This window comes from Salvelinus fontinalis, chromosome 26 (assembly GCF_029448725.1).
Source record: "Salvelinus fontinalis isolate EN_2023a chromosome 26, ASM2944872v1, whole genome shotgun sequence".
In the NCBI taxonomy this organism is placed as follows: domain Eukaryota; kingdom Metazoa; phylum Chordata; class Actinopteri; order Salmoniformes; family Salmonidae; genus Salvelinus; species Salvelinus fontinalis.
This window is the reverse complement of record NC_074690.1, coordinates 45,098,235-45,124,212: the sequence shown is the minus strand read 5'-3', so window position 1 is coordinate 45,124,212 and position 25,978 is coordinate 45,098,235. Positions and strand designations below refer to the sequence as shown.

Below are 25,978 nucleotides of genomic sequence, written 5' to 3'. Positions count from 1 at the left end.
TAGGCAAGCACCATGGTCTTGTAGCGGATGCGAGCTTCAACTGGAAGCCAGTGGAGAGAGCGGAGGAGCGGGCTGACGTGAGAGAACTTGGGAAAGTTGAACACCAGACGGGCTGCGGCGTTCTGCATGAGTTGTAGGGGTTTAATGGCACAGGCAGGGAGCCCAGCCAACAGCGAGTTGCAGTAATCCAGACGGGAGATGACAAGTGCCTGGATTAGGACCTGCGCCGCTTCCTGCGTGAGGCAGGGTCGTACTCTGCGAATGTTGTAGAGCATGAACCTACAGGAACGGGTCACCGCCTTGATGTTAGTTGAGAACGACAGGGTGTTGTCCAGGATCACGCCAAGGTTCTTAGCACTCTGGGAGGAGGACACAATGGAGTTGTCAACCGTGATGGCGAGATCATGGAACGGGCAGTCCTTCCCCGGGAGGAAGAGCAGCTCCGTCTTGCCGAGGTTCAGCTTGAGGTGGTGATCCGTCATCCACACTGATATGTCTGCCAGACATGCAGAGATGCGATTCACCACCTGGTTATCAGAGGGGGGAAAGGAGAAGATTAATTGTGTGTCGTCTGCATAGCAATGATAGGAGAGACCATGTGAGGATATGACAGAGCCAAGTGACTTGGTGTATAGCGAGAATAGGAGAGGGCCTAGAACAGAGCCCTGGGGGACACCAGTGGTGAGAGCACGTGGTGCGGAGACAGATTCTCGCCACGCCACCTGGTAGGAGCGACCTGTCAGGTAGGACGCAATCCAAGCGTGGCCGCGCCGGAGATGCCCAGCTCGGAGAGGGTGGAGAGGAGGATCTGATGGTTCACAGTATCAAAGGCAGCCGATAGGTCTAGAAGGATGAGAGCAGAGGAGAGAGAGTTAGCTTTAGCAGTGCGGAGCGCCTCCGTGACACAGAGAAGAGCAGTCTCAGTTGAATGACTAGTCTTGAAACCTGACTGATTTGGATCAAGAAGGTCATTCTGAGAGAGATAGCAGGAGAGCTGGCCAAGGACGGCACGTTCAAGAGTTTTGGAGAGAAAAGAAAGAAGGGATACTGGTCTGTAGTTGTTGACATCGGAGGGATCGAGTGTAGGTTTTTTCAGAAGGGGTGCAACTCTCGCTCTCTTGAAGACGGAAGGGACGTAGCCAGCGGTCAAGGATGAGTTGATGAGCGAGATGAGGTAAGGGAGAAGGTCTCCGGAAATGGTCTGGAGAAGAGAGGAGGGGATAGGGTCAAGCGGGCAGGTTGTTGGGCGGCCGGCCGTCACAAGACGCGAGATTTCATCTGGAGAGAGAGGGGAGAAAGAGGTCAAAGCACAGGGTAGGGCAGTGTGAGCAGAACCAGCGGTGTCGTTTGACTTAGCAAACGAGGATCAGATGTCGTCGACCTTCTTTTCAAAATGGTTGACGAAGTCATCAGCAGAGAGGGAGGAGGGGGGAGGAGGGGGAGGAGGATTCAGGAGGGAGGAGAAGGTGGCAAAGAGCTTCCTAGGGTTAGAGGCAGATGCTTGGAATTTAGAGTGGTAGAAATTGGCTTTAGCAGCAGAGACAGAAGAGGAGAATGTAGAGAGGAGGGAGTGAAAGGATGCCAGGTCCGCAGGGAGGCGAGTTTTCCTCCATTTCCGCTCGGCTGCCCGGAGCCCTGTTCTGTGAGCTCGCAATGAGTCGTCGAGCCACGGAGCAGGAGGGGAGGACCGAGCCGGCCTGGAGGATAGGGGACATAGAGAGTCAAAGGATGCAGAAAGGGAGGAGAGGAGGGTTGAGGAGGCAGAATCAGGAGATAGGTTGGAGAAGGTTTGAGCAGAGGGAAGAGATGATAGGATGGAAGAGGAGAGAGTAGCGGGGGAGAGAGAGCGAAGGTTGGGACGGCGCGATACCATCCGAGTAGGGGCAGTGTGGGAAGTGTTGGATGAGAGCGAGAGGGAAAAGGATACAAGGTAGTGGTCGGAGACTTGGAGGGGAGTTGCAATGAGATTAGTGGAAGAACAGCATCTAGTAAAGATGAGGTCAAGCGTATTGCCTGCCTTGTGAGTAGGGGGGGAGGTGAGAGGGTGAGGTCAAAAGAGGAGAGGAGTGGAAAGAAGGAGGCAGAGAGGAATGAGTCAAAGGTAGACATGGGGAGGTTAAAGTCACCCAGAACTGTGAGAGGTGAGCCATCCTCAGGAAAGGAACTTATCAGGGCGTCAAGCTCATTGATGAACTCTCCAAGGGAACCTGGAGGGCGATAAATGATAAGGATGTTAAGCTTGAAAGGGCTGGTAACTGTGACAGCATGGAATTCAAAGGAGGCGATAGACAGATGGGTCAGGGGAGAAAGAGAGAATGTCCACTTGGGAGAGATGAGGATCCCAGTGCCACCACCCCGCTGACCAGAAGCTCTCGGGGTGTGCGAGAACACGTGGGCAGACGAGGAGAGAGCAGTAGTTAGTAGCAGACGACCTTATCTTATTTCTAACAAACCCAGAACACTCCCTCTCTCACTTGCAGATCCTACTACAGTGTTATAGTTCTTTCTCTGGATATAAGGTCAATTTAGATAAAAGCGAAATCTTACCGTCGTCTGTCTTTGACCATCATACCATCAAGCACAAGTTTCCTTTTAGATGGTCGCCTATGGGCTTCACATATTTGGGCATAATGGTGGATGGTAACCTGAACAACCTCTATAAACTCAATCTGTCCAATTTGTTGCAAAAGGTGGAGGGTGACCTTTGTAAATGGATGGACTCACCTCTCACTCTACTGGATAGAATCAATGTAATTAAAATGAATGTCCTGCCCAGATTTCTATATCTGTTTCAATCTCTCCCTATCCCTGTTCCCGCAGCATTCTTTTCCTCTCTCGACAAGATGACCAGACGGTTTATCTGGCACGGCAAAACCCCTAGGGTTGGCCTGGATAAACTGACCCTTGATTACAGTCAAGGGGGCTTAAACCTCCCCAACTTTAGAATGTACTACTGGGCAGCACAGTCTAGGTTTCTGGCTCAGAGGTTTGACAAGGGTCCCTCTCCCTCATGGTTGAACATTGAAAAGCTTGAGGTAAATGATGACACTGGGGCAGAGTTTACAATTGGCTCATTCATCCCCCTCCTCTCCCCTGTAACTATTCCCCAGGTCGTTGCTGCAAATGAGAACGTGTTCTCAGTCAACTTACCTGGTAAAATAACGGTAAAATAAATAAAAAATAAATAATTGTTTTACAAATGGGACAGAAAATCTATAAAAACCATCACAGACAACCCTTTAATCATACATTCTGTCCTGGCATGGGGCAAACTACATGAGCTGTTCGGACGAGGGGGATTCCTTTCCCCTAAAACTCCTTTATGGAACAATAGATTGATTCCTATGTTTTTCCAGAATAGTAACTTTAGACCATGGTCTGATAAGGGGATCACTCTTCTGGAACATTGTTACGAGGAGGGAGTTCTTATGTCTTTTGATCAGCTGAAACAGAAATGCCACTTGCCTAACAGGGACTTCTTTAGCTACCTACAACTACGAAACTTTATTAGGGTGTCTCTCAAGGGAAAATGGAACCTACCTAAGATGTCACCTATTGAACAACTCTGCCACGCAGACCAACCACTGTTCAAGACCATTTCCCGTGTTTACGATGCTCTTATGTCAGGACTAACACTGCCTGGGCTAGATAAAGCCCGACTTAGATGGGAAAAAGATCTGGGTATTGATCTCGATGAGGGTCTATGGAGTGACCTATGCAGGGATTGTGTTACATCCACATTGAACTCCAGATACAGACTGATTCAGTTTAATTTCCTCCATCAGCTTTATATCACCCCATCTAGACTGCACAAGTTCAACTCTTATATCTCCTCCCTATGTTTTAGATGTAGCTCAGATGAAGGAACATTCCTCCATTCCACTTGGCAGTGTTCAAAACTACACGGTTTCTGGCAGGGGGTATGCGATACCATATCCTCAATTCATGGGGTTGCATTCCCTTTAGACCCGGAGGTCTGTCTACTGGGCAACTTTACTAACACCAATCTTAGGCAAAGCCATACTATAAAGCTAACAGAAATATTGCTAGCGATTGCCAAGAAATGTATCGCCTTGAAATGGAAATTGGATTCCCCCCTGCCAGTTGCAATGTGGCTATCAGAAGTTAATAGTCGTATCCCACTGGAGAAAATTACTTACCGCTTGAGGAATAAGTTAAATACATTTTACAGAATTTGGCAACCTTTTATTGACTATATGGAGAATCTCCCCCCACATCACATTGAATGAACCTCTATATTATCCTTATATAATGTTTCACACGTAACGTATAATATGTAGCCTACGGCAGGTGACCTTATGATCCAATGTCTCATTATAATTTTTTTTTAATTGTATGTCTGTATATTTAATTATAATTTGTTTTATTTTTTCTTTCTTTGTTACGCTCATCTGTTATTGTCACTTTGTCCTATTGTTGTCTAATATCTTGTCATGTTTGTCTTGAATGTTGTTAATTGGAAAATGCAAAAAAAAAAAAGAAAAAAAAGAAGAGTGTCTGTAAAAAAATAAGCAAACACATTTGGTGTTCACCAAAAGGCTTGTGGGAGACTCCCCAAACATATGGAAGAAGGTACTCTGGTCAGATAAGACAAAAGTGTTGCTTTTTGACCATCAAGGAAAATGCTATGTCTGCCGCAAACCCTACACTTCTCATCACCCCGAGAATAACATCTCCACAGTGAAGCATGGTGGTGGCAGCATCATGCTGTGGGGATGTTTTTCATTGGCAGGGACTGGGAAACTGGTAAGAATTGAAGGAATGGTGGATGGTGCTAAATACACGGAAATTCTTTATGGAAACCTGTTTCAGTCGTCCAGAGATTTGAGACTGGGGCAGAGGTTCACCTTCCAGCAGGACAATGACCCTAAGCATAATGCTAAAGCAGCACTTGAGTGGTTTAAGGGGAAACATTTACATTTTTTGGAATGGCCTAGTCAAAGCCCAGACCTCAATCCAATTGAGAATCTGTGGTATGACTTAAAGATTGCTGTACACCAACGGAACCGATCCAACTTGAAGGAGCTGGAGCAGTTTTTTCTTGAATAATGGGAAAAAATCCCAGTAGCTAAATGTGCCAAGCTTATATAGACATACCACAAGAGACTTGCAGCTGTAATTGCTGCAAAAGATGGCTCTACAAAGTATTGACTTTGGGGGGTGAATAGTTATGCACGCTCAAGTTTTCAGTTTTTTTGTCTTACTTCTTCTTTGTTTCACAATAAAACATATTTTGCATCTTCAAAGTGGTAGGCATGTTGTGTAAATCAAATGATACAATCCCCCAAAAATCTATTTTTATTCCAGGTTGTAAGTCAACAAAATCGGAAAAATGCCAAAGGGGGTGAAAACTTTCGCAAGCCACTGTATATCAACTATGAAACAAATAGGACATGGCCTGTTTATGAGTTGCCATGAAAGAAAGTATGATAAATTCAACTGAAAATGGCAAGAACAGGCGTTAGTAGCTAAATGGTTTTGGTTAGCTTTAGAATCATAATTGCATGATTTATCATATTACTTTATAAATGTATCTATGTCAGTTGGACGGAAGAACACCCAGTGCCGCTTACCTGAGATGCCATCATCACACAGTCCTTCGTAGGTGTCCGCTATGACTTCCTTTGTGTCGGAAAGAAAGGCTGAACAGTATTGGTTGTAGCCAAACTGACATTCAAAAAATGGCCAAATTGGAGGGGAATGATAGCGACATTTTTGTTTCCTAAATATTTTTGGGGAATAAAACGCATAATGTTTTGCGCTCTATTACAAAATATTTGATTGAAAAACATTGTTTTTATTTTAAGACTCATTTTTGCTTTCAGAACAATTTGATTGAAAATAAAAAACGTTTTGCTTTTTACATAAAAAGACATCCATTTGATGCAAGTTGGGGAGGCGGGCTAATAGCTGAAAAATAGACTATTCAACCTTTACTAAAGAATAGTCTAATAGCCAAGCTAGGTGTGAAAACCCCCCGTCCTATCACAGATCAGATTTGCCATAACGACCAAGGAGAGAGTTAGAGCACTGATTATGCTTTTGGGTCCCAATGCACTACTGTGTCTCTAGCTGACAATGAATGGGCAATATAAACCAAATAATAAACTGATAATTGTGCACGACTTCAAATGAAAAAAGTAAGGAACAGGTTTCGAACCATCAACCTTCTTGCCCGATGTGCATGGCGCTATCGACTGTGCAGCAAAAGCATGCTCAAGCCGCAGAGTTGATAAACGCATCTTTTCTCAAATAAATTAACCTTACACGTTATGTTGACTGAAAATTTGTTAGATATTCTGTCCTTACGAACCACATAGTATATCATTACAGCAGTACGTACCGGTATGTTAGCTAGCTACCTAACGTTAGTAGTTTTACATCAAACTTGACAGTATATTAACTATAGGCTGTCTAACTACCCAACGTTGGTTGACTTGATTATTCCTGTCATTCTTAGCTTAGCTAAATGGTATAGTCGTTGTGCTTTCTCAATGGACATTCGGGTGCTTTCGTAAATTCGCTCTGGCTATCTACCCCGATTTCAGAGCACTCGTCCGAGTGTACCAGAGCGCAGAATAATGAATTTACGAGCACTCAACACCAGTTGAATATGGCCGGTGTCAATAAACGTCAGGCAAAAAAAGCGTAATTAAATTGTTTCCAGCAGCACAGTTGCAGTCACCAACGCTCTGGTTAACACAAAAACTGCCTAACCAGCTCTGCTAGGGTGTGTAAAATGGTCAGAGTGGTCTCATTTGTGTCTGGATAAGTTATAAGGCCAGAACGTTATAAGGCCAGAACGCTCAAATCAACCCTACTCCTCTGCCCGATCGTCCAGTGTGCGCTACAAGAGCGAGAAGATCTGAATTTAACCAGAGGGTTTTTTGTTTTTCATGGAATAGAAACACCATAATATTAATCTAATTAATTAAGCAAGTACCAGTCAAAAGATTGGACACACCTACTCATTCTAGGATTTTCTATATTTTTTACTATTTTCTACATTGTAGAATAATAGTGAAGACATCACAACTATGAAATAACACATATGGAATCAGTTAAGAACACATTCTTATTTACAAGGACAGTCTACTCGTTCCTCCCGGTTATCAAATGCTTCTCAAAGATTCCCTCTGGTGGTCAAACTAGCAACAACTTGAATTAACAAAAAATATGGCTAACAAATAGATAACATGCCACAGAATGCTGCAGCAGCCAGCAAGGTGTGCCGCAGTATGACACAACTTTTAAAGGAGGAAGCACTGTACCAGACCAGCTAAATGCCCTTTATACTCGCCTCGAGGCAAACAACTCTGAAGCATGCACGAGAGCACCAGCTGTTCTGGATGACTGTGATAACGCTCTCGGTAGCTGATGTGAGCAAGACCTTTAAACAGGTCAACATTCACAAAGCCGCGGGGCCAGATGGATTACCAGGATGTGTACTCAAAGCATACGCGGACCATTTGGCAAGTGTCTTCACTGACATTTTCAACCTCTCCCTGACTGAGTCTGTAATACCTACATGTTTCAAGCAGACCACCATAGTCCCTGTGCCCAAGGAAGCGAAGGTAACCTGCCTAAAAGATTACCGTCCTGTAGCACTCACGTCGGTAGCCATGCAGTGCTCTGAAAGGTTGGTCATGGCTCACATCAACAGCATCCTCTCGGATACCCTAGACCAAATCCAATTCACATACCGCCCCAACAGATCCACAGACGACGCAATCTCAATCGCACTCCACACTGCCCTTTCCCACCTGGACAAAAGGAACACCTATGTGAGAATGCTGTTCATTGACTACAGCTCAGCATTCAACACCATAGTGCCCAAGAAACTCATCAGTAAGCTAAGGACCCTGGGACTAAACACCTCCCTCTGCAACTGGATCCTGGACTTCCTGACGGGCTGCCACCAGGTGGTAAGGGTAGGCAACAACACGTCTGCCACGCTGATCCTCAACTCTGGGGCCCCTTAGGGGTTTGTACTTAGTCCCCTCCTGTACTCCCTGTGTCCAGTCGAAGCAGGGGCACAGGGGGGGGGGGGCACCTCCCTTCCCCTCTGTATTAAACCCCAGGGGGCAGTGGTGTGTGGGAAACCCCAGCAGCTGAGGGATGGGGATGGGTTGGTCTGCTCAGAACCCAAAGACACCTCTGGAGGACTCAAGAACCAGCAGTGTTTCCCCCTCCTCTCCTTCCCAGTCTGCAGAGCAGCAGAGCCCTCACAACACTGTGAGCAGCCACATGGAAAGGAACTGTCCTCTGGTAGGACACAGTGGTATTCTCGTTTTCTATTCTTTTTACATTATGTTTTATGTATAATTCCATGCATAATGTAAGATCAATATGATTTATTTCTCTGAAGTCTATGTGCCATCCTTCAGGAGTCAAAGAGGACAGTGGTGTCCTCTCCTCTGGTTCGGGGCTGGTGTTTTCTGGGATGGTGTGGGTGTTTGCCCCCCTCAGTGGTCTCCTCACCCTCCACCCTCAGCCTCCTGGGTTATGGCAACGCTGAGCTACAGGGAAAGGTATTCAATGGCACCTCTTATGTCATACAGACTCTGGTTCAGGGGTTTGCTTTCAATTAAATTCTTTCTAATATACATTTTCATCTTTATCATAGTTATGAGTTCTGCACCCTTCATTGTGTTTTCAGGTAATGGCTGATGGAAACGAGACTCATTTTATGAACCTTTTGTATTCAATAAGCTAAAGTACTTCAGAGTACTTTTCTTCTGTAGACTGTGTCTATATGCTGTAGTGGGCTGCCTAATGTAGCTCTATTGAATAGTCCTCAGTCAGTCTTTGGTCCCTACAGGATGTCACCTTCCTGATGCCTGCCTTCTATGAGTGTTCCTGTGGCTCGGAGAATGGTGCCAGTCCTCTACCCATCATCCAGGGTGTGGGTTTCTACACAGAGGCTCGTCCAACCCCTCTACTAGCAACAAGGTTGACTCTTCTAGTTTACTTTCTCTCTTTGTTCTAGGGGGCCGTAGTGTGTACAGGCTTTTATTCCAGCCTAGCACTAACACACCTGATTCAGCTAATCAACTATTCATCAAGAAAGTCTTTGATTGTCCCAGTTGCGTTAGTGCTGGGCTGGCACAAACGCCTGCACACACTGTCTCTCCAGAACCAGGAGTGAGGAACACTCACTGTTGTAGAGATGAACAATGTGTGTGTAGTGCCAGGGACACTGAACCTCTATTGGTTTAGCATCAAGATGAGCACCTGGGCTGGGATGCATCCTGTAATCCAATTGGCGCTTTCCACTCCATGAAAACAAACACTGTTGGATGGCAGCCAGCTATGGGTGTTTGTCAGACTCCTTGTTTCCTGCATCTCCAGTAGGCGGAGCAGTAAGTGTCTGTTCCTCTCCATCTCACTCCTTCCAGACCCCTGTAGATGCTCTCGTCGTCCTAACCCTGTCCCTGGAACTAGAATGGTCACTCATCGCAGTCACACACTCCCAATGGGAGGCAAAACTTCAGCAGGGAAAAGTTTGGCTCTCACTCGTCACTAACTTTTCTGATGTTTCCCGTGCTCGCGTTATTCATGAAATCCATTTCCTTTCTGCATAGTCAAAGTGTGATCGTCCTTCATGCATACTGAAAAGAACCTACCCCCCCAAACCATTCTTCCTGATTTCACTGTTGTGCTGATCACATCGGTGATTCTTCTTCATGGCGTCTCAAATACCCAAATCACTTGTACTTTCATGTAATCAAAGTAAGGCTGCCAAAAGAACAATTCAATAGGGATTGTGCTTGTTCAAATAATTACTTATTTTTTTCTAGAACCCACCTCTCTACTGGCTGGTGACGTGGCCATGGCACAGCAGGCAGGACTGGGGAGAAACAGCTCCACTGGAAAGGGCAGGATCTTTACTGGGACCAGTACAAGAATGGAGCAGCAGGGCAGCACTCCCTCCACCCTGGGCCCGCTGATGTTACCTCCACACCCATGGTCAGGTGAGTCACCTTCGTTACCTGTGGGCAAGTTAGTTCAGTCCCGAAATAACCACATAGCGTGGGTGCGTCATGCTCCCTTTGGTTTTCATGCTGATTTTCATTTCCACTTTGGCTAGTAAATGTCACTGATACCTCCCACTGACACCTCCCACATATTAATCAAATACCAAATCAAATATAATGATAAATCAGTAGGTGATGAATGCCTCAAGTAGGCGAATTGCATGTCTAATACAATCTTTGTAGATCTAAGTGAAGATCAATTGTAGGGGCTAGGGGTGGATATGGGACTAAGCCTAACTTTTGGGTCATGGGGGATCCAGTCCAGAGGATGGGGCCTCCCAGTCAGCCCAGGTTGTGGACTCAGCCATCTGCTACCTGGACCCGGACACCAACGGGGACTAGGTGACTCGGGCCATGGCAGAGCCGGACCTGAGTGGAAGTATAGAGCTGCCTAGTGTTGGGGCACATGCTGATAATGACGAGTTCTCCTATACCTCAGATGATACCGCCAAACTCCTGCACACCCCTTCCCCGTACTTGGTGGAGTCCGACCCGCTTTTTTGTTTTTTCTCCTCCCTCCAGAGGTGCAGTGTGACATCCGTAGGGCTGAGCTCCATGGGGGCAGGTGTGTGTTTGGTGTGTGGCTGAGCAGGCCTGGCCAGCAGGATGCCATGTTGCATTATAGTGACATCTACAGCAACAGTGCTTCACTACAGGACGCATCAGCACTAAGTCTGGTAGAGGTCAGTATAGAGACAGTAGAAATTCCAGATTGATCTGGAAAAAAACTAGATTTTATTTAATAAACAGGTAGTTGAAATATTTTTCTTTCCCCCGTCCAGTAAACGTATGAGAGTATTCCACTTTGTAAAACGAACAATGACTCAGTAATTCATGCCTTCTGGGAATTGTATAAAGTCTAAAAGTTATGGGCGGAGTTAGGGCTGTGGTGGTCACAACATTTTGGCAGCCGGTGATTGTCAAGCAAATCTCGGTCTCACAGTAATTGACCGTTAATTAACATAAACCAATTTCTCCTGGCTTCCACACATCCACTGATGCAGACCTTTGGAACATCTACATTTTAAAAAGTCTAATAAATCCATGAATATAGCCTACAACTTCACAATAAATTCATTATTTCTTTTAGACAGGTCAAAATAAACATGTTGTGACTTTACTTTCATTAATCTGATGACTGATATTTATCAAAGCAACTAACTATGTTTAATTGTTACCTGATTAAATTAATCAGGTAACAATTAACTCATTGGGAATTTGGGGCACCATGAGTGTAACGGTTGTCGTCGGTGGAAGGAGAGGACCAAAGCGCAGCGTGGTTAGTGTTCATCTTATTTAATAAATCCAAAACTGATCACTTCAAATACAAAACAACAAAGTGAAAACCGAAACAGTTCTGTCTGGTGCAGACACACAAAGACTGAAAATAACCACCCACAAAACCCAACAGAAAACAGGCTACCTAAATATATTCCCAATCAGGGACAACGATTGACAGCTGCCTCTGATTGAGAACCATATCAGGCCAAACACAGAAATAGAAAATCGTAGAAAAACTAACATAGACAACCCACCCAACTCATGCCCTGACCATACTAAAACAAAAGACAAAACAAAGGAACTAAGGTCAGAACGTGACAACGAGAGCAGTTGTTTAAAGAGTTACCATCTCTCGAATTAAACTCTAAAGGTCTTTACCCATAACATCCATAAAACAGTCAACGTATTAACCATAACCTCTTATCAAATCATAATTCTGAACAGTCGTAATCTCCTGCATCTGCAAAAAAAAACAGCAATACTTATAATTCAGTACTACACAAATTGGTTTAAATATTTATTTACTAGCTAACTAAATAATAACACAGGATAAACATACACACTTAATACATTAGGAAAAGGTCCCTAGCGGACTGACAAGAATATGGCTGCTTCTTACACAATGACATGGAGATAGAGAGGGGGAGAGAGACTTATCGTTGATACATTTTAGAAACTATTCTCACATGAATCATATACTTTGCACACGAACCCGCCACCCGTTTGGAATAAAAAATCATTCATGTATTTACGTGTGAATGTCTTTGACCATTGTGTAGTCCTGAACAGAACTACAGAGTTCACTTTGTTTCATTCGCTCCTGAAGCTGCTTATTTGAAAATAGGCTAGCCTGCCGTGTCAATGGTTATTAGAGTAGCGTACTATGGTGATTTGAGAAGAGTAGTTGAATGGTGCCACTTACATTCGTTTTTCTAGATACTTCAGTTAGGACAGATAATCAGCTGTACCAGTGATTGTCTGAGAGGGGAGTTATCTTCTCCACCTCTTGTTGGTATTCAGGGTTCAAACCCACTTTACACACGCAGCTGCAGCCTTGCGATGTTCTGGTCTATGAGATTCAGAGTTCAAACCACTTTAGACGTGGGCTGCAACTCCCTGTCTTTCCTGGTCTAAATATTCATTTCTTTACAAATCCTTTTATGCACTCTGGTCGACACGGACGGTTCTGTCAGGCTGACACACTCTCTGACCTCACTCTGGGTGTGGCTACTTACTATGCAAAGTTTATGGTAAACAATGATCTCTTATGGCTCCTAAAATCACTTTGCTATCTTAACAAAAATACTTTCTGATGTTAGAAATATTGTTCCAGTATTCACTTTCGTGACTCATGACTGCCAGTTTGGCGGTAATACGGTCACCGTAACAGACCTAAGCGGAGTTAGAAAGTTAGCTGTCAGAACTTTTACAATGTAAATTTTATTTTAGCCCATCTGTCTGCATATTTTAAGGCATGAGTGAGAACAAACAAAATGGTGCAGTTTGAGGCCATGTGGCGGGGGGGGGGGTGATACGGTAGCTGGAGACGAGGTTGAGCGAGCAGGTGGGTCTGGGCAGGGGTGATGTTGTGTATGTTTGTGTGCATCTGAATGTTGTCGTAAAATCTCACAAAAAATAAGAGTATTCCTCTTTAGACTATTGAAATGTATAATATATTTGTATATTTTGACTCAGGCGACCATGGAGGTCAGACACAGCGGGGTCGGGGAGGCGTTGCACCCCACGGTGGACCTGGAGCACTCCCGTGCATGCGAGGGCCAGTTCTCAGAGGAACACCAGCCACTCCACTCCATGGGGAAAGAGGCCTTCGGCTTCGTGTGGCAGGCCTGCAGACTCTCAGACGGACAGAAGGTGAGACTGACAATGTGCTTCTCTTTTACTAGTAAAGTTAAAGATGGACAGTACTCACACATGTTGTGGGTACTGTAACATCATGTCAGTCCAGAGGAGACACTGTTTTCTATACAGTACGAGCCAAAAGGTTAGACACACCTACTCATCTCAGGGTTTTTCTTTATTTTTACTATTTTCTACACTGTAGAATAATATTGAAGACATCAAAGCTATTAAATAACACATATGGAATCATGTAGTAAAGTGTAAAACAAATCAAAATATATTTGAGATTTGAGATTCTTCAAAGTAGTCACCCTTTGCCTTGATGACAGCTTTGCACACTCTTGGCATTCTCTCAACCTGCTTCATGAGGTAGTCACCTGGAGTGCATTTCAATTGACAGGTGTGCCTTGTTAAAAGTTCATTTGTGAAATTTCTTTCCTTCTTAATGCATTTGAGCCAATCCGTTGTGTTAGTATACATAAGATAGCCCTATTTGGTAAAAGACCAAGTCCATATTATGGCAAGAACAGCTCAAATAAGCAAAGATAAATGACAGTCCATCATTACTTTAAGACATGAAGGTCAGTCAATGCGGAACATTTCAAGAACTTTCAAAGTTTCTTCAAGTGCAGTCGCAGAAACCATCAAGCGCTATGATGAAACTGACTCTCATGAGGACCACCATAGGAAAGGAAGACCCAGACTTACCTCTGCTGCAGAGGATAAGTTCATTAGAGTTACCAGCCTCAGAAAATGCAGCTCAAATAAATGCTTCACATAGTTCAAGTAACAGACACATCAACATCAACTGTTCAGAGGAGACTGCATGAATCAGGCCTTCATGTTCGAATTGCTGCAAAGAAACCACTACTTAAGGACACCAATAATAAGAAAAGACTTGCTTGGGCCAAGAAACAAGAGCAATGGACATTAGACCGGTGGACATCTGTCCTTTGGTCTGATGAGTCCAAATTTCAGATTTTTGGTTTCAACCGCCGTGCCTTTTTGAGACGCAGAGTAGGTGAACGGATGATCTCCACATGTGTTGTTCCCACCGTGAAGCATTGAGGGGAAGGTGTGATGGTGCTTTTCTGGTGAGACTGTCTGTGATTCATTTAAAATTCAAGGCACCCTTAACTAGTATGGCTACCACAGCAAACTGCAGCGATACGCCATCCCATCTGGTTTCTGCTTAGTGGTACTATCATTTGTTGTTCAACAGGACAGTGACCCAAAACACACCTCCAGGCTGTGTAAGGGCTATTTGACCAAGAAGGAGAGTGATGGAGTGCTGCATCGGATGACCTGGCCTGTCACGCCCTGGCCATAGAGAGGCTTTTATTCTCTATTTTGGTTAGGCCAGGGTGTGACTAGGGTGGGCATTCTAGTTTCTTTATTTCTATGTTTTCTATTTCTTTGTGTTTGGCCGGGTGTGGTTCTCAATCAGAGACAGCTGGCTATCGTTGTCTCTGATTGAGAACCATACTTAGGTAGCCATTTTTTCCACCTGTTTTGTTTGAAGTAGACTTTGTTTGATGGCACATAGCCTTAAGCTTCATGGTTTGTTTTGGTATTGTTTATTGTTTTGTTCGGCGTCATTTTTATTAAAATAAAGAAAATGTACGCTCACCACGCTGCACCTTGGTCCTCTCCTTTCAACGGCCGCGACATGGCCTCCACAATCACCTGACCTCAACCCAATTGAGATGGTTTGGGATGAGTTGGACCGTGGAGATAAGTCAAAGCAAGTGCTCAGCATATGTGGGACGTCCTTCAAGACTGTTGGAAAATAATTCCAGGTAAAGCTGGTTGAGAGAATGCCAAGAGTGTGCAAAGCTGTCATCAAGGCAAAGGATTGCTATTTGAAGAATCTCAAATATAACATACATTTTGATTTGTTGAACACTTTTTTTTGGTTACTACATTATTCCATTTGTGTTATTTCATAGTTTTGATGTCTTCACTATTATTCTACAATGTAGAAAATAGTAAAATAAAGAAAAAACTGGGAATGAGTAGGTGTGTCCAAACTTTTGACTGTTACTGTACATATGTATATATAATAATTACATTACATTTTACAACATATTTAGTTTGTGCCCTCAGGCCCCCGCATTTTATTGTGTGTGTGTGTCTCCGCTGTTCTTCAGTTTTTTTAAATATGATTTTACTGCTTGCATGAGTTACTTGATATGTAGTACTGTGTGCCTCCCATAGTCTGTCCTGGACTTGCCACCAGAGGTCTCTTCACAGTCCATTTATTGTGGGGTATGCATTAGTGTCTGAGCTGTGTACTAGTAGTTTAAACAGACAGCGCGGTGCATTCAGTATTTTCAATCCTTCTTACAAATACAAGTGGTGATGAAGTCAATGTCTCCTCTACACGGAACAAGGAGAGATTGACATGCATATTATTAATGTTAGCTCTCCATGTAAGGGCCAACCGCGCTGTCATGGTCTGGGTCCATTGTCATTTTTCTAAGTTCCTCTTGTGGTACCTGACCACATGACTGGACAGTAGTCCAGGTCCCACAATCATTTATTATCAATTTCTCTAATTTCTCAGGTGGTGAAGTTCATCAGGAAGGTGTCTGCCAGGAGACCGCCATACTCACCCGCCTACAACACCACAACATTGTCAAGGTAAAGAGGCAGCCTTTTAAAGGACTAGAGGGGATCACAACTTTTCTCTCATCCTCCTTGTGTGTTTTTTTCCTCCTCATTTCAAATTTGGTTCTGTGGTAACCAACATCTACAGACACAAAATAACACACACCGTATACACTAAAAACACAGATCGAAAAGTCTCTTTTCCCTTCGTTTATCAGTTCATCATCTGTATCTAATCTCTATACATCTGTCTGTTTCTAAGAGGTGTTTGAGAACGAGAGTTACTTCCAGATTGTGATGGAAAAGCATGGAGAGGGCCTGGACCTGTTTGAGTTCATAGACAAATAGCCCCATGTGGACGAGCCACTGGCCAGCTACATCTTCAGACAGGTACGGGACAGGAGAGGGAGACATTCTCTCTGGTTGACAATCTCAGGAAGAATGGGTGCTTTATCTCTTGGCATCTGAGTGTAGAAAGGAAACTGTGAAATATGGGCAGAAAAATAAAAGTGCTAATGATGGGTATTGTGTGAAATGTCATCTCTTTATCTCTCTTTCTTTCACAATTCCTGACATTTAATCCTAGTAAAAAATCCCTGTCTTAGGTCAGTTAGGATCACCACTTTATTTTAAGAATGTGAAATGTCAGAATAATAATAGAGAGAATGATTTTTTTCAGATTTATTTCTTTCATCACATTCACAGTGGGTCAGAAGTTTACATACACTCAATTAGTATTTGGTAGCATTGCCTTTAAATTGTTTAACTTAAGTCAAACTTTTCGTGTAGCCTTCCACAAGCTTCCCACAAAAAGTTGGGTGAATTTTGGCCCATTCCTCCTGACAGAGCTGGTGTAACTGAGTCAGGATTGTAGGCCTCCTTGCTCGCACACGCTTTTTCAGTTCTGCCCACAAATGTTCTATAGGATTGAGGTCAGGGCTTTGTGATGGCCACTCCAATACCTTGACTTTGTTGTCCTTAAGCCATTTTGCCACAACTTTGGAGGTATGCTTGGGGTCATTGTTCATTTGGAAGACCCATTTTTGACCAAGCTTTAACTTCCTGACTGATGTCTTGTGATGTTGCTTCAATATATCCACATAATTTTCCTCCCTCATGATGCCATCTATTTTGTGAAGTGCACCAGTCCCTCCTGCAGCAAAGCACCCCCACAACATGATGCTGCCACCACGTGCTTCACGGTTGGGATGGTGTTCTTCGGCTTGCAAGCCTCCCCCTTTCTCCTCCAAACATAACGATGGTCATTATGGCCAAACAGTTCTATTTTTGTTTCATCAGACCAGAGGACATTTCTCCAAAAAGTACGATCTTTGTCCCCATGTGCAGTTGCAAACCGTAGTCTGTCTTTTTTATGGCGGATTTGGAGCAGTGGCTTCTTCCTTGCGGAGCGCTCTTTCAGGTTATGTCGATATAGGACTCGTTTTACTGTGGATATTGATACTTTTGTACCTGTTTCCTCCAGCATCTTCACAAGGTCCTTGCTGTTGTTCTGGGATTGATTTGCACTTTTCGCACCAAAGTACGTTCATCTCTAGGAGACAGAACGCGTCTCCTCCAGAGCAGTATGACGGCTGCGTGGTCCCATGGTGTTTAAACTTGCATACTATTGTTTGTACAGATGAACGTGGTACCTTCAGGCGTTTGGAAATTGCCCCCAAGGATGAACCAGACTTGTGGAGGTCTACAATTTTTTTTCTGAGGTCTTGGCTGATTTCTTTTGATTTTCCCATGATGTCAAGCAAAGAGGCACTGAGTTTGAAGGTAGGCCTTGAAATACATCCACAGGTACACCTCCATTTGACTCAAATGGTGTCAATTAGCCTATCAGAAGCTTCTAAAGTATTGACATAATTTTCTGGAATTTTCCAAGCTGTTTAAATGCACAGTCAACTTAGTGTATGTAAACTTCTGACCCACTGGAATTGTGATACAGTGAATTATAAATTAAATAATCTGTCTGTAAACAATTGTTGGAAAAAGTTACTTGTGTCATGCACAAAGTCGATGTCCTAACCGACTTGCCAAAACTATAGTTTGTTAACAAGAACTTTGTGGAGTGGTTGAAAAACAAGGCCTGTGCTCCTCCAGACCGGCATGCTGTGCTGTCTGAGCTGCTGCAGCCTGACCCCCGACCGAGGATAACCCTGGAGCAGCTCCTACTGCAGAACTGGATCCGCCAGCCCACCTGCCTGGCCGACTACAGCTGGGAGGAGGTGTTCCTCGACAGCAAGAGCCACGTTCAAGGTTTGTTGTTTTCTCTCATCTCCATTGGCTTTTTTAAAGTTTTTTTTGCAATAGCTAATCAGGAAAATAAGAAAAAGACACTAATCTGTATAGGATTGTTTCAATATTAGAGCAGCCTCAGACATTCACCCATAGTCACTTTCTTCTCTTCACGGAGCTCATGAAGTACCTCTGAATTAATGAAGATTCTGAACTTCAGGGATGCATCTCAATAGTCTTACATGGCTTCCTCTTCCTCTCCTATCCTATTCCCTTTTTATATGCACTGTCCTATTCTATGGGAAGGAGACAAGGGGTGGAAACCACTAAACTATTGGATGCATCCCAGGTCTCGTCATTGTATATTAGGACACTGACAAACCCTAGGCCTCAATCCACAAAGCGTTTCAGAGTAGGACTGCTGATCTCGGATCAGGTCCCCAACCTGATCCAATATACTCGTATTCATTTTTCTCTAAAAGGCTAAACTGATCAGCACTCCTACTCCGAGAGGCTTTGTGGATACGGGCCCTGGACTGACAGAAGAAATGCTAAACACCAGGTCTGCTTTTACTACAAAAAAAATAAAATTTTAAAACGTGGATAGCTGTATCTCAAAAGCTATTTATTTACTTCAAGTGAATACAACCTAAAAGATGAAGCAAAATAAGAATGGGCTGACTATATATTACGTACGGGTGCCTTTATTTGCTATAATCTAGTTGAAGAGGAACTGTGCAGTATAGCATGAATATATCAGGCAGATAAAAATGTAGCATAGCTGCCAAAGCCTTAGGTCATAAGCTGAAGACTAGATTCACTACAAAATATAATGCACTGAAACCTCAAGCCACCTCAAACTAGTTGCACATAAATTTGACTGATTTTAGATGCAACTGGTCTCCAACAGCCCAGATGCATTCACTTTGCTTTTCTGTTATCTGATATATTAAAGCACTTCTACTTCATCACAATCCCGGATCCGGGAGCACCCCCATCAGTAAAAAAGCTGACTAGCATAGCCTAGCATAGCGTCACAAGTAAATACTAGCGTCTAAATATCATTAAATCACAAGTCCAAGACACCAGATGAAAGATACACATCTTGTGAATCCAGCCATCATTTCTGATTTTTAAAATGTTTTACAGGGAAGACACAATATGTAAATCTATTAGCTAACCACGATAGCAAAAGACACAACTTTTTTTTCCCACCATTTTTCACAATTTCACAGACCAAATAAAGATATAAATAGCCACTAACCAAGAAACAACTTAATCAGATGACAGTCTGATAACATATTTATTGTATAGCATATGTTTTGTTAGAAAAATTTGCATATTTCAGGTATAAATCATAGTTTACCATTGCAGCCACCATCACAACTCTCACCAAAGCAACTAGAATAACTACAGAGACCATCGTGTATTACCTAAATACTCCTCATAAAACATTTCTGAAAAATACACAGCGTATAGCAAATGAAAGACAAAGATCTTGTGAATCCAGCCAATATTTCAGATTTTTTAAGTGTTTTACAGCGAAAACACAATATAGCATTATATTAGCTTACTACAATAGCCAACCACACAACAGCATTGATTCAGGCCAACAATAGCGATAACGAATAAACCAGCAAAAGATATAAATTTTTTCACTAACCTTCTCAAACTTCTTCAGATGACAGTCCTATAACATTAAATTACACAATACATATAAGGTTTGTTCGAAAATGTGCATATTTAGCGGCACAAATCGTGGTTATACAATGAGAAAAGTAGCCAAGCTGCCAACAATATGTCGGGAGAAATCTTGGGAGAGGCACCTAATGTAATCAGTAACTAATCCTAAACTTGACTAAAAAACACAGGTTGGACAGCAAATGAAAGATACATTAGTTCTTAATGCAATCGCTGTGTTAGATTTTTAAAATTAACGTTACTACGACATACAGCGTGCGTTAAAGCGAGACCGCACCGAGATTAAGGGCGGAATATGAGTTTAACATTTTTCAACAGAACAACGAATTAACATCATAAATAGTTCTTACTATTTGATGTGCTTCCATCAGAATCTTGGGCAAGATGTCCTTTTTCCAAAAGAATCGTTGCTCGGTTGTAGATTGTCGTCTTCAACGTTCGAATTAGCAGTAAACATTAGCCATGTGGCAAAGACGTGCCCAACTCACTAAAACGCAGCACTAATAAATATCCGAAAATCGCAGTATGCTGATATAAACTGATATAACTCAGTTTAAAATAACAACATTATGATGTCTTTAACACCTATATCGAATAAAAACAGAGCCGGATATATCTAAGGGCTATAATGGGAGCTTTCTAGAACGACATTCAGAGGTCCTTTTTGCGTAATGCGAAGAGAAGAAAGGACGGACCCTACGTTGCCAGCCCATTTATAAGCTCTCAGATCTGCCTAGCAACACCATTTAAATTCTCACTATTCGCTGACATCTCAACCAATAGAAGACAGGCAAATTAATAAACGGATCTCAGAACAGCCTGCAGATTTCAGCATTCTCACATCCTCATAGGAAAATTGCTCTAACTCCAGTTCTGTTTTACTCACAGATATAATTCAAACGATTTTAGAAACTAGAGTGTTTTCTATCCAATAGTAATAATAATATGTATATTGTACGAGCAAGAATTGAGTACGAGGCAGTTTAATTTGGGAACGAAATTATTACAAAGTGCCAACAGCACCCCCTTTTGAGAAAAGGTTTTAAAGCAGACGTGTTCATCGACGAAATAGTAGTGTTAACTGCTTATTTTATTATTGTGTTGAGTGCACAATTGTAAATATTTGTTACAGTATTTTCATTTCATTCTCATTAATAAATGCTCCATCACAGTTTCACAGACTGTTTTCCTTTTTTTATTCATTGTCAATCAAATATAAAAATATTTAGCTACTTTAATAAAGATAACTTGAAACTTGAGATTGGAGTCGGAGCCAATGTAGATTTTTAGAGGATTGTTGGAGAAATGGAGGAAACTGATGTGGAACTTGCATCCGGTGATGGAAAAAAAGGATGAGGGGACTTTTGTCCAATTATTGTGGAAAAGGCATATCGTGCTGCAGATACCCCATCATTGCACCATGACATTCGTCGGTTTCTGTATTGAGTGCATGCGCTTTACAAAAATGTTTTATGGGCCTAATAATAAATACATACATTATTAAATGGTAAAAATGGATTACCTGTTAATGTGGCATGAACACAATAGGCATATTTTCATCTGATTTCATCTGATATTTTTATTTAAAAAAGTAGGCTACCTGTACATGTTCGGCCAATCCAAAATAATTCCAGCATCCAAACTGCAAACTCCAAACTGCATCCAAACTGCATGTATACACGCTCCATTTGATGAATGGAAATAGAAACCTGTTACAGAAATCTGTTACAAAACAACCCCAAATGTGCCAAATGACATTCAGCGATTTCCATTGATTAAGCCAGGTTAATTGATGCGTCTTGCAGACAAATGTACCTTTTTGTAGCCTGAAAAGTCAGGACACCTGTAATGGAGCTGAAACTGTCCCGGGAAAAGATGGTCCCCCTAACACACATGGTCAATTTACTAGATCGATTAGGCTACAATGTGTATTACCATGAACTTCTAATAGGCCTACCTGTAGCAAGTGTGTAGTGTTAAAAAAATAGGTGGGGAAACTGATTGCGGGTCAAAAGTAATGCTCCCTGTACTTTCAATGCATTTTTTCAGAAAAAAGTGGGTAAACTGCATTTATTTGTGTTTACCCTCCACTAGGCCGATAGACTATCCTCTCAGCCAAGGCAATTTTAAACACATGAACACACAGAGAATAGGTAGCCTATATTTAATATAATACATGAGTTGTATAAAAACATGTTTTACACCATAGTATATTAGTCATCCATAATCCATGAATTAATGCTTGGATTCTCTACAGATCATGTGACATAAAACACTACCTTTCTTTCCTTACATGAATGATATTTAGGACAGCGCTATGTGCCATTATTAAGCATTTAATAATTGAATTAGAGCGTTGAACTTAAACCCTGTACGAAACATGGATCTTGGAAAATGCACTTTGTGTAACATTTCATTATGTTTCGCCGTGAAAACAATTCTCATGGGCACACAAACCCAAAATGATGCAGGCCTATGACACTTCAAAGTCAAATGCTTCTAACCGAAAGAATCAACTAGCCTATAGGCCTACTGTCTTTAACGTATGCTTCTTGGATGGATTGGATGTGCATTGGTGTCCAGCTGTGGGCTAGTTGTCTAGTGATATTGTCGACCATCATCAGCTGATCCAGGAAAGAAAACAAATATTGATCTAAAATAATCAAGCTAAATTAATGGTCTACTACTTCTGGGCACCGAGAACACCAGTACCCAGCCCACACCTGAAAAACAAAGCAATGAGCACTCCGAAACAGCTGACTGACAGAAGCAAACAATGAATCGACAGATAAATCTAACACATACAGGCATACAGGCTATTTTTATCAAGGACGCGTGGCGAACGGAAATGAGGAAGTACAAAGAAAAATGGATGCGCAACGGAGTTCAACTGAAGCGGAAATTCTGAACTATTGAGTGGACGCCTCCCACTAGAAATAAAGGGTTTAAACCATGACAGAGAGGTTTTGGGTGTTCGTTTCATTGGAACCTTTTATTTTCATATTTACCACCGTAAAACCCATTTACCACTGAATTTCAAACAGATAGGAGAAGTTGTATTTGTATTTATTACGGATCCATTAGCTGCTGCCAAGGCCAAGGTTTTTTTTCCTGTCGTCCAGTAAAATTCAGGCAGTTTATACCATTTTAAAAACATTACAATACATTCACAGATTTCATAACACACTGTGTGCCCTCAGGCCCCAACTCCACCACTACCACGTATCTACAGTACTAAATCCATGTGTATGTGTGTGTGTAGTACGTATATTATCGTGTGTGTGTGTGTGTGTGTGTATGCATGTGTCTGTGCCTATGTTTTTGTTGCCTCACAGTCCCCGCTGTTCCATAAGGTGTTTTTTTAATCTGTTTTTTAAATCTAATTTAACTGCTTGCATCAGTTACTTGATGTGGAATGGAGTTCCATGTAGTCATGGCTCTATGTAGTACTGTGCACCTCCCATAGTCTGTTCTGGACTTGGGGACTGTGAAGAGACCTCTTGTGGCATGTCTTGTGGGGTATGCATGGGTGTCCGAGCTGTGTGCCAGTAGTTTAGACAGACAGCTTGGTGCATTCGTCATGTCAATACCGCTCATAAATACAAGTAGTGATGAAGTCAATCTCTCCTCCACTTTGAGCCAGGAGAGATTGACAAGCATATTATTAATATTATCTCTCTGTGTACATCCAAGGGCCAGCCGTGCTGCCATGTTCTGAGCCAATTGCAATTTGCCATGTTCTGAGCCCATTGCAAAAAAGTCATTTTTGGAACTTGCTCAATTTCCACATTATTTATAACAAGATTTAGTTGAGGTTTAGGGTTTAGTGAATCTTTTGTCCCAAATACAATGCTTTTAGGTTTAGAAATATTTAGGGCTAACTTATTCCTTGCCACCCACTCTGAAACTAACTGCAGCTCTTTGTTGAGTGTTGCAGTCATTTCAGTCGCTGTAGTAGCTGACATGTATAATGTTGAGTCATCCGCATACATAGACACTCTGGCTTTACTCAAAGTCAGTGGCATGTCGTTAGTAAAAATGTAAAAAAGCAAGGGGCCTAAACAGCTACTCTTCCTGATTCTACCTGGAATATATTTGAGAGGCTTCCATTAAATAACACCATCTGTGTTCTGTTAGACAAATAACTCTTTATCCACATTATAGCGGGGGGTGTAAAGCCATAACACATACGTTTTTCCAGCAGCAGACTTTGATCGATAATGTCAAAAGCCAGTAGATGACACACTGACGTCAGGCACAGATGCGCATGATTCTTGGCGTCAGTAAGAAAGCCATCGCCATCGGCGCCCATTCAACATAGCCTAGATTTAAGTTTTTATTACATCTAAATAAATTAACTTTTTGGGGTTCTCTTATGCTTACAATTATGTTTTGTTTCTTGCTTGAACAGTCGTCAAGATTATATTTGGTTGTGATCTTTGCAAAATAACAATTTTGGATGCAGCAGTTGTTAGCTAGAATGCTACCGCTCATTGATATAGGCTGTAGAAAAAGCTAGCCGAAGAGCCATTTTAAGTTGAAAGGTTTTTTAATTGAGTATAATGCCGTTCATTTGCGATGACGACACAAACATTAAATTAAGCAGGACATTCATACGAGCCTTAAAATCCAATTATAATCCAAAAGTAGTGTGAAATCAGAGTGCGCAGCTGAACATTGTATGCTGGGAACACTCGGTTTGTTATTTTTGACTAAAACATAACCAGTATTCATTAAATATCAAACTTGTTTTTGCGTGGATTCTGTGATGTGGTTAGCTTTTTTATTGAACATTTATTTAACTAGGTAAGTCAGTTAAGAACAAATTCTTATTTTCAATGATAGCCTAGGAACAGTGGGTTAACTGCCTTGTTCAGTGGCAGAATGACAGATTTGTACCTTGTTGGCTCGGGGATTTGATCTTGCAATGTTTTGGTTACTAGTGAAACCCTCTAACCACTAGGCTACGCTGCCGCCCCAGCTAGGGTTGCTATGTCTTGTCTCGTAATCCCGCTTAACAGACAGGTTGAAGCCTGCTTGACAGAGCCGCTAAGCTGCTAGCAATCAAGCTAACGAAGTTAGTGCCAGATTAGTTTTGTATCTGGATAACATGTGTGAAATGCTTAAATGTATGTGATATCATCAGAGAGGTATATTTTCTGGGAGATTTAAATATTGACTGGCACTCATCAAGCTGCCCACTCAAGAAAAAGCTTCAAACTGTAACCAGTGCCTCCCAACCTGGTTTAGGTTCAGTCAACCTACCAGGGTAGTTACAAACAACACAGGAAAGAAATCATTAACATGTATTGATCACATCTTTACTAATGCTGAAGAAATCTGCTCTAAAGCAGTATCCAGATCCATCGGATGTAGTGATCACAATAAGGTAGCCATAGGAAAACGAAAATTCCAAAGGCTGGGCCTAATATAGTGTATAAAATACGTTTTGTAGTGATTCCTATGTTGTTGATGGAAAGATTATTTGTTGGTCCGTGGTGTGTAATGAGGAGCAAACTGACGCTGCACTTGACACATTTATGAAATTGCTTATTCCAGTTACTAATAAACATGCAACCATTAAGAAAATGACTGTAAAAACTGTAAAATCCCCATGGATTGATGAGGCATTTAAAAAAAATTGGTTGAGAGGTATGGCAAACGTATTGCAAATTGAGAAATCATGTGACTAAACTGAATAAAAAGAAAAAGAAGAAACTACATTATGATGGCTCATTAATCACAAAACCGACTGATATTGCCAACTACTTTAATGATTTATTAATTGGCAAGATTAGCAAACTTTGGCATGACATGCCAGCAACAAATGCTGACACTACACATTCAAGTATATCTGAACAAATTATGAAAGACAAGTGTCCAGGCGAAAGTTCAGACGAAAAGTTATATTACAGTTGGTAAAAACATGTCAAACGATGTATAGAATCAATCTTTAGGATGTTTTTAACATAAATCTTCAATAATGTTCCAACCGGAGTATTCCTTTGTCTTTAGAATTGCAATGGAACGCAGGTCGCTCTCACGTGCGCGCGTGATCAGCTCATGACACTGGCAGACCTCTGGTTGATTCAGCTCTCATTCGCCCCCACTTCACAGTAGAAGCCTCAAACAAGGTTCTAAAGACTGTTGACATCTAGTGGAAGCCTTAAGAATTGCAATATGACCCCATGGCACAGTGGTTGGAACCAAAAATTGCAAATTTG

At 42.2% G+C, this 25,978-nt stretch overlaps 1 pseudogene; it reads left to right on the top strand.

Moving 5' to 3' along the window:
• Positions 1-7,462: 7,462 nt before the first annotated feature.
• On the top strand, positions 7,463-16,157 carry LOC129824509 (PAS domain-containing serine/threonine-protein kinase-like; annotated as a pseudogene).
• Positions 16,158-25,978: the final 9,821 nt, after the last annotated feature.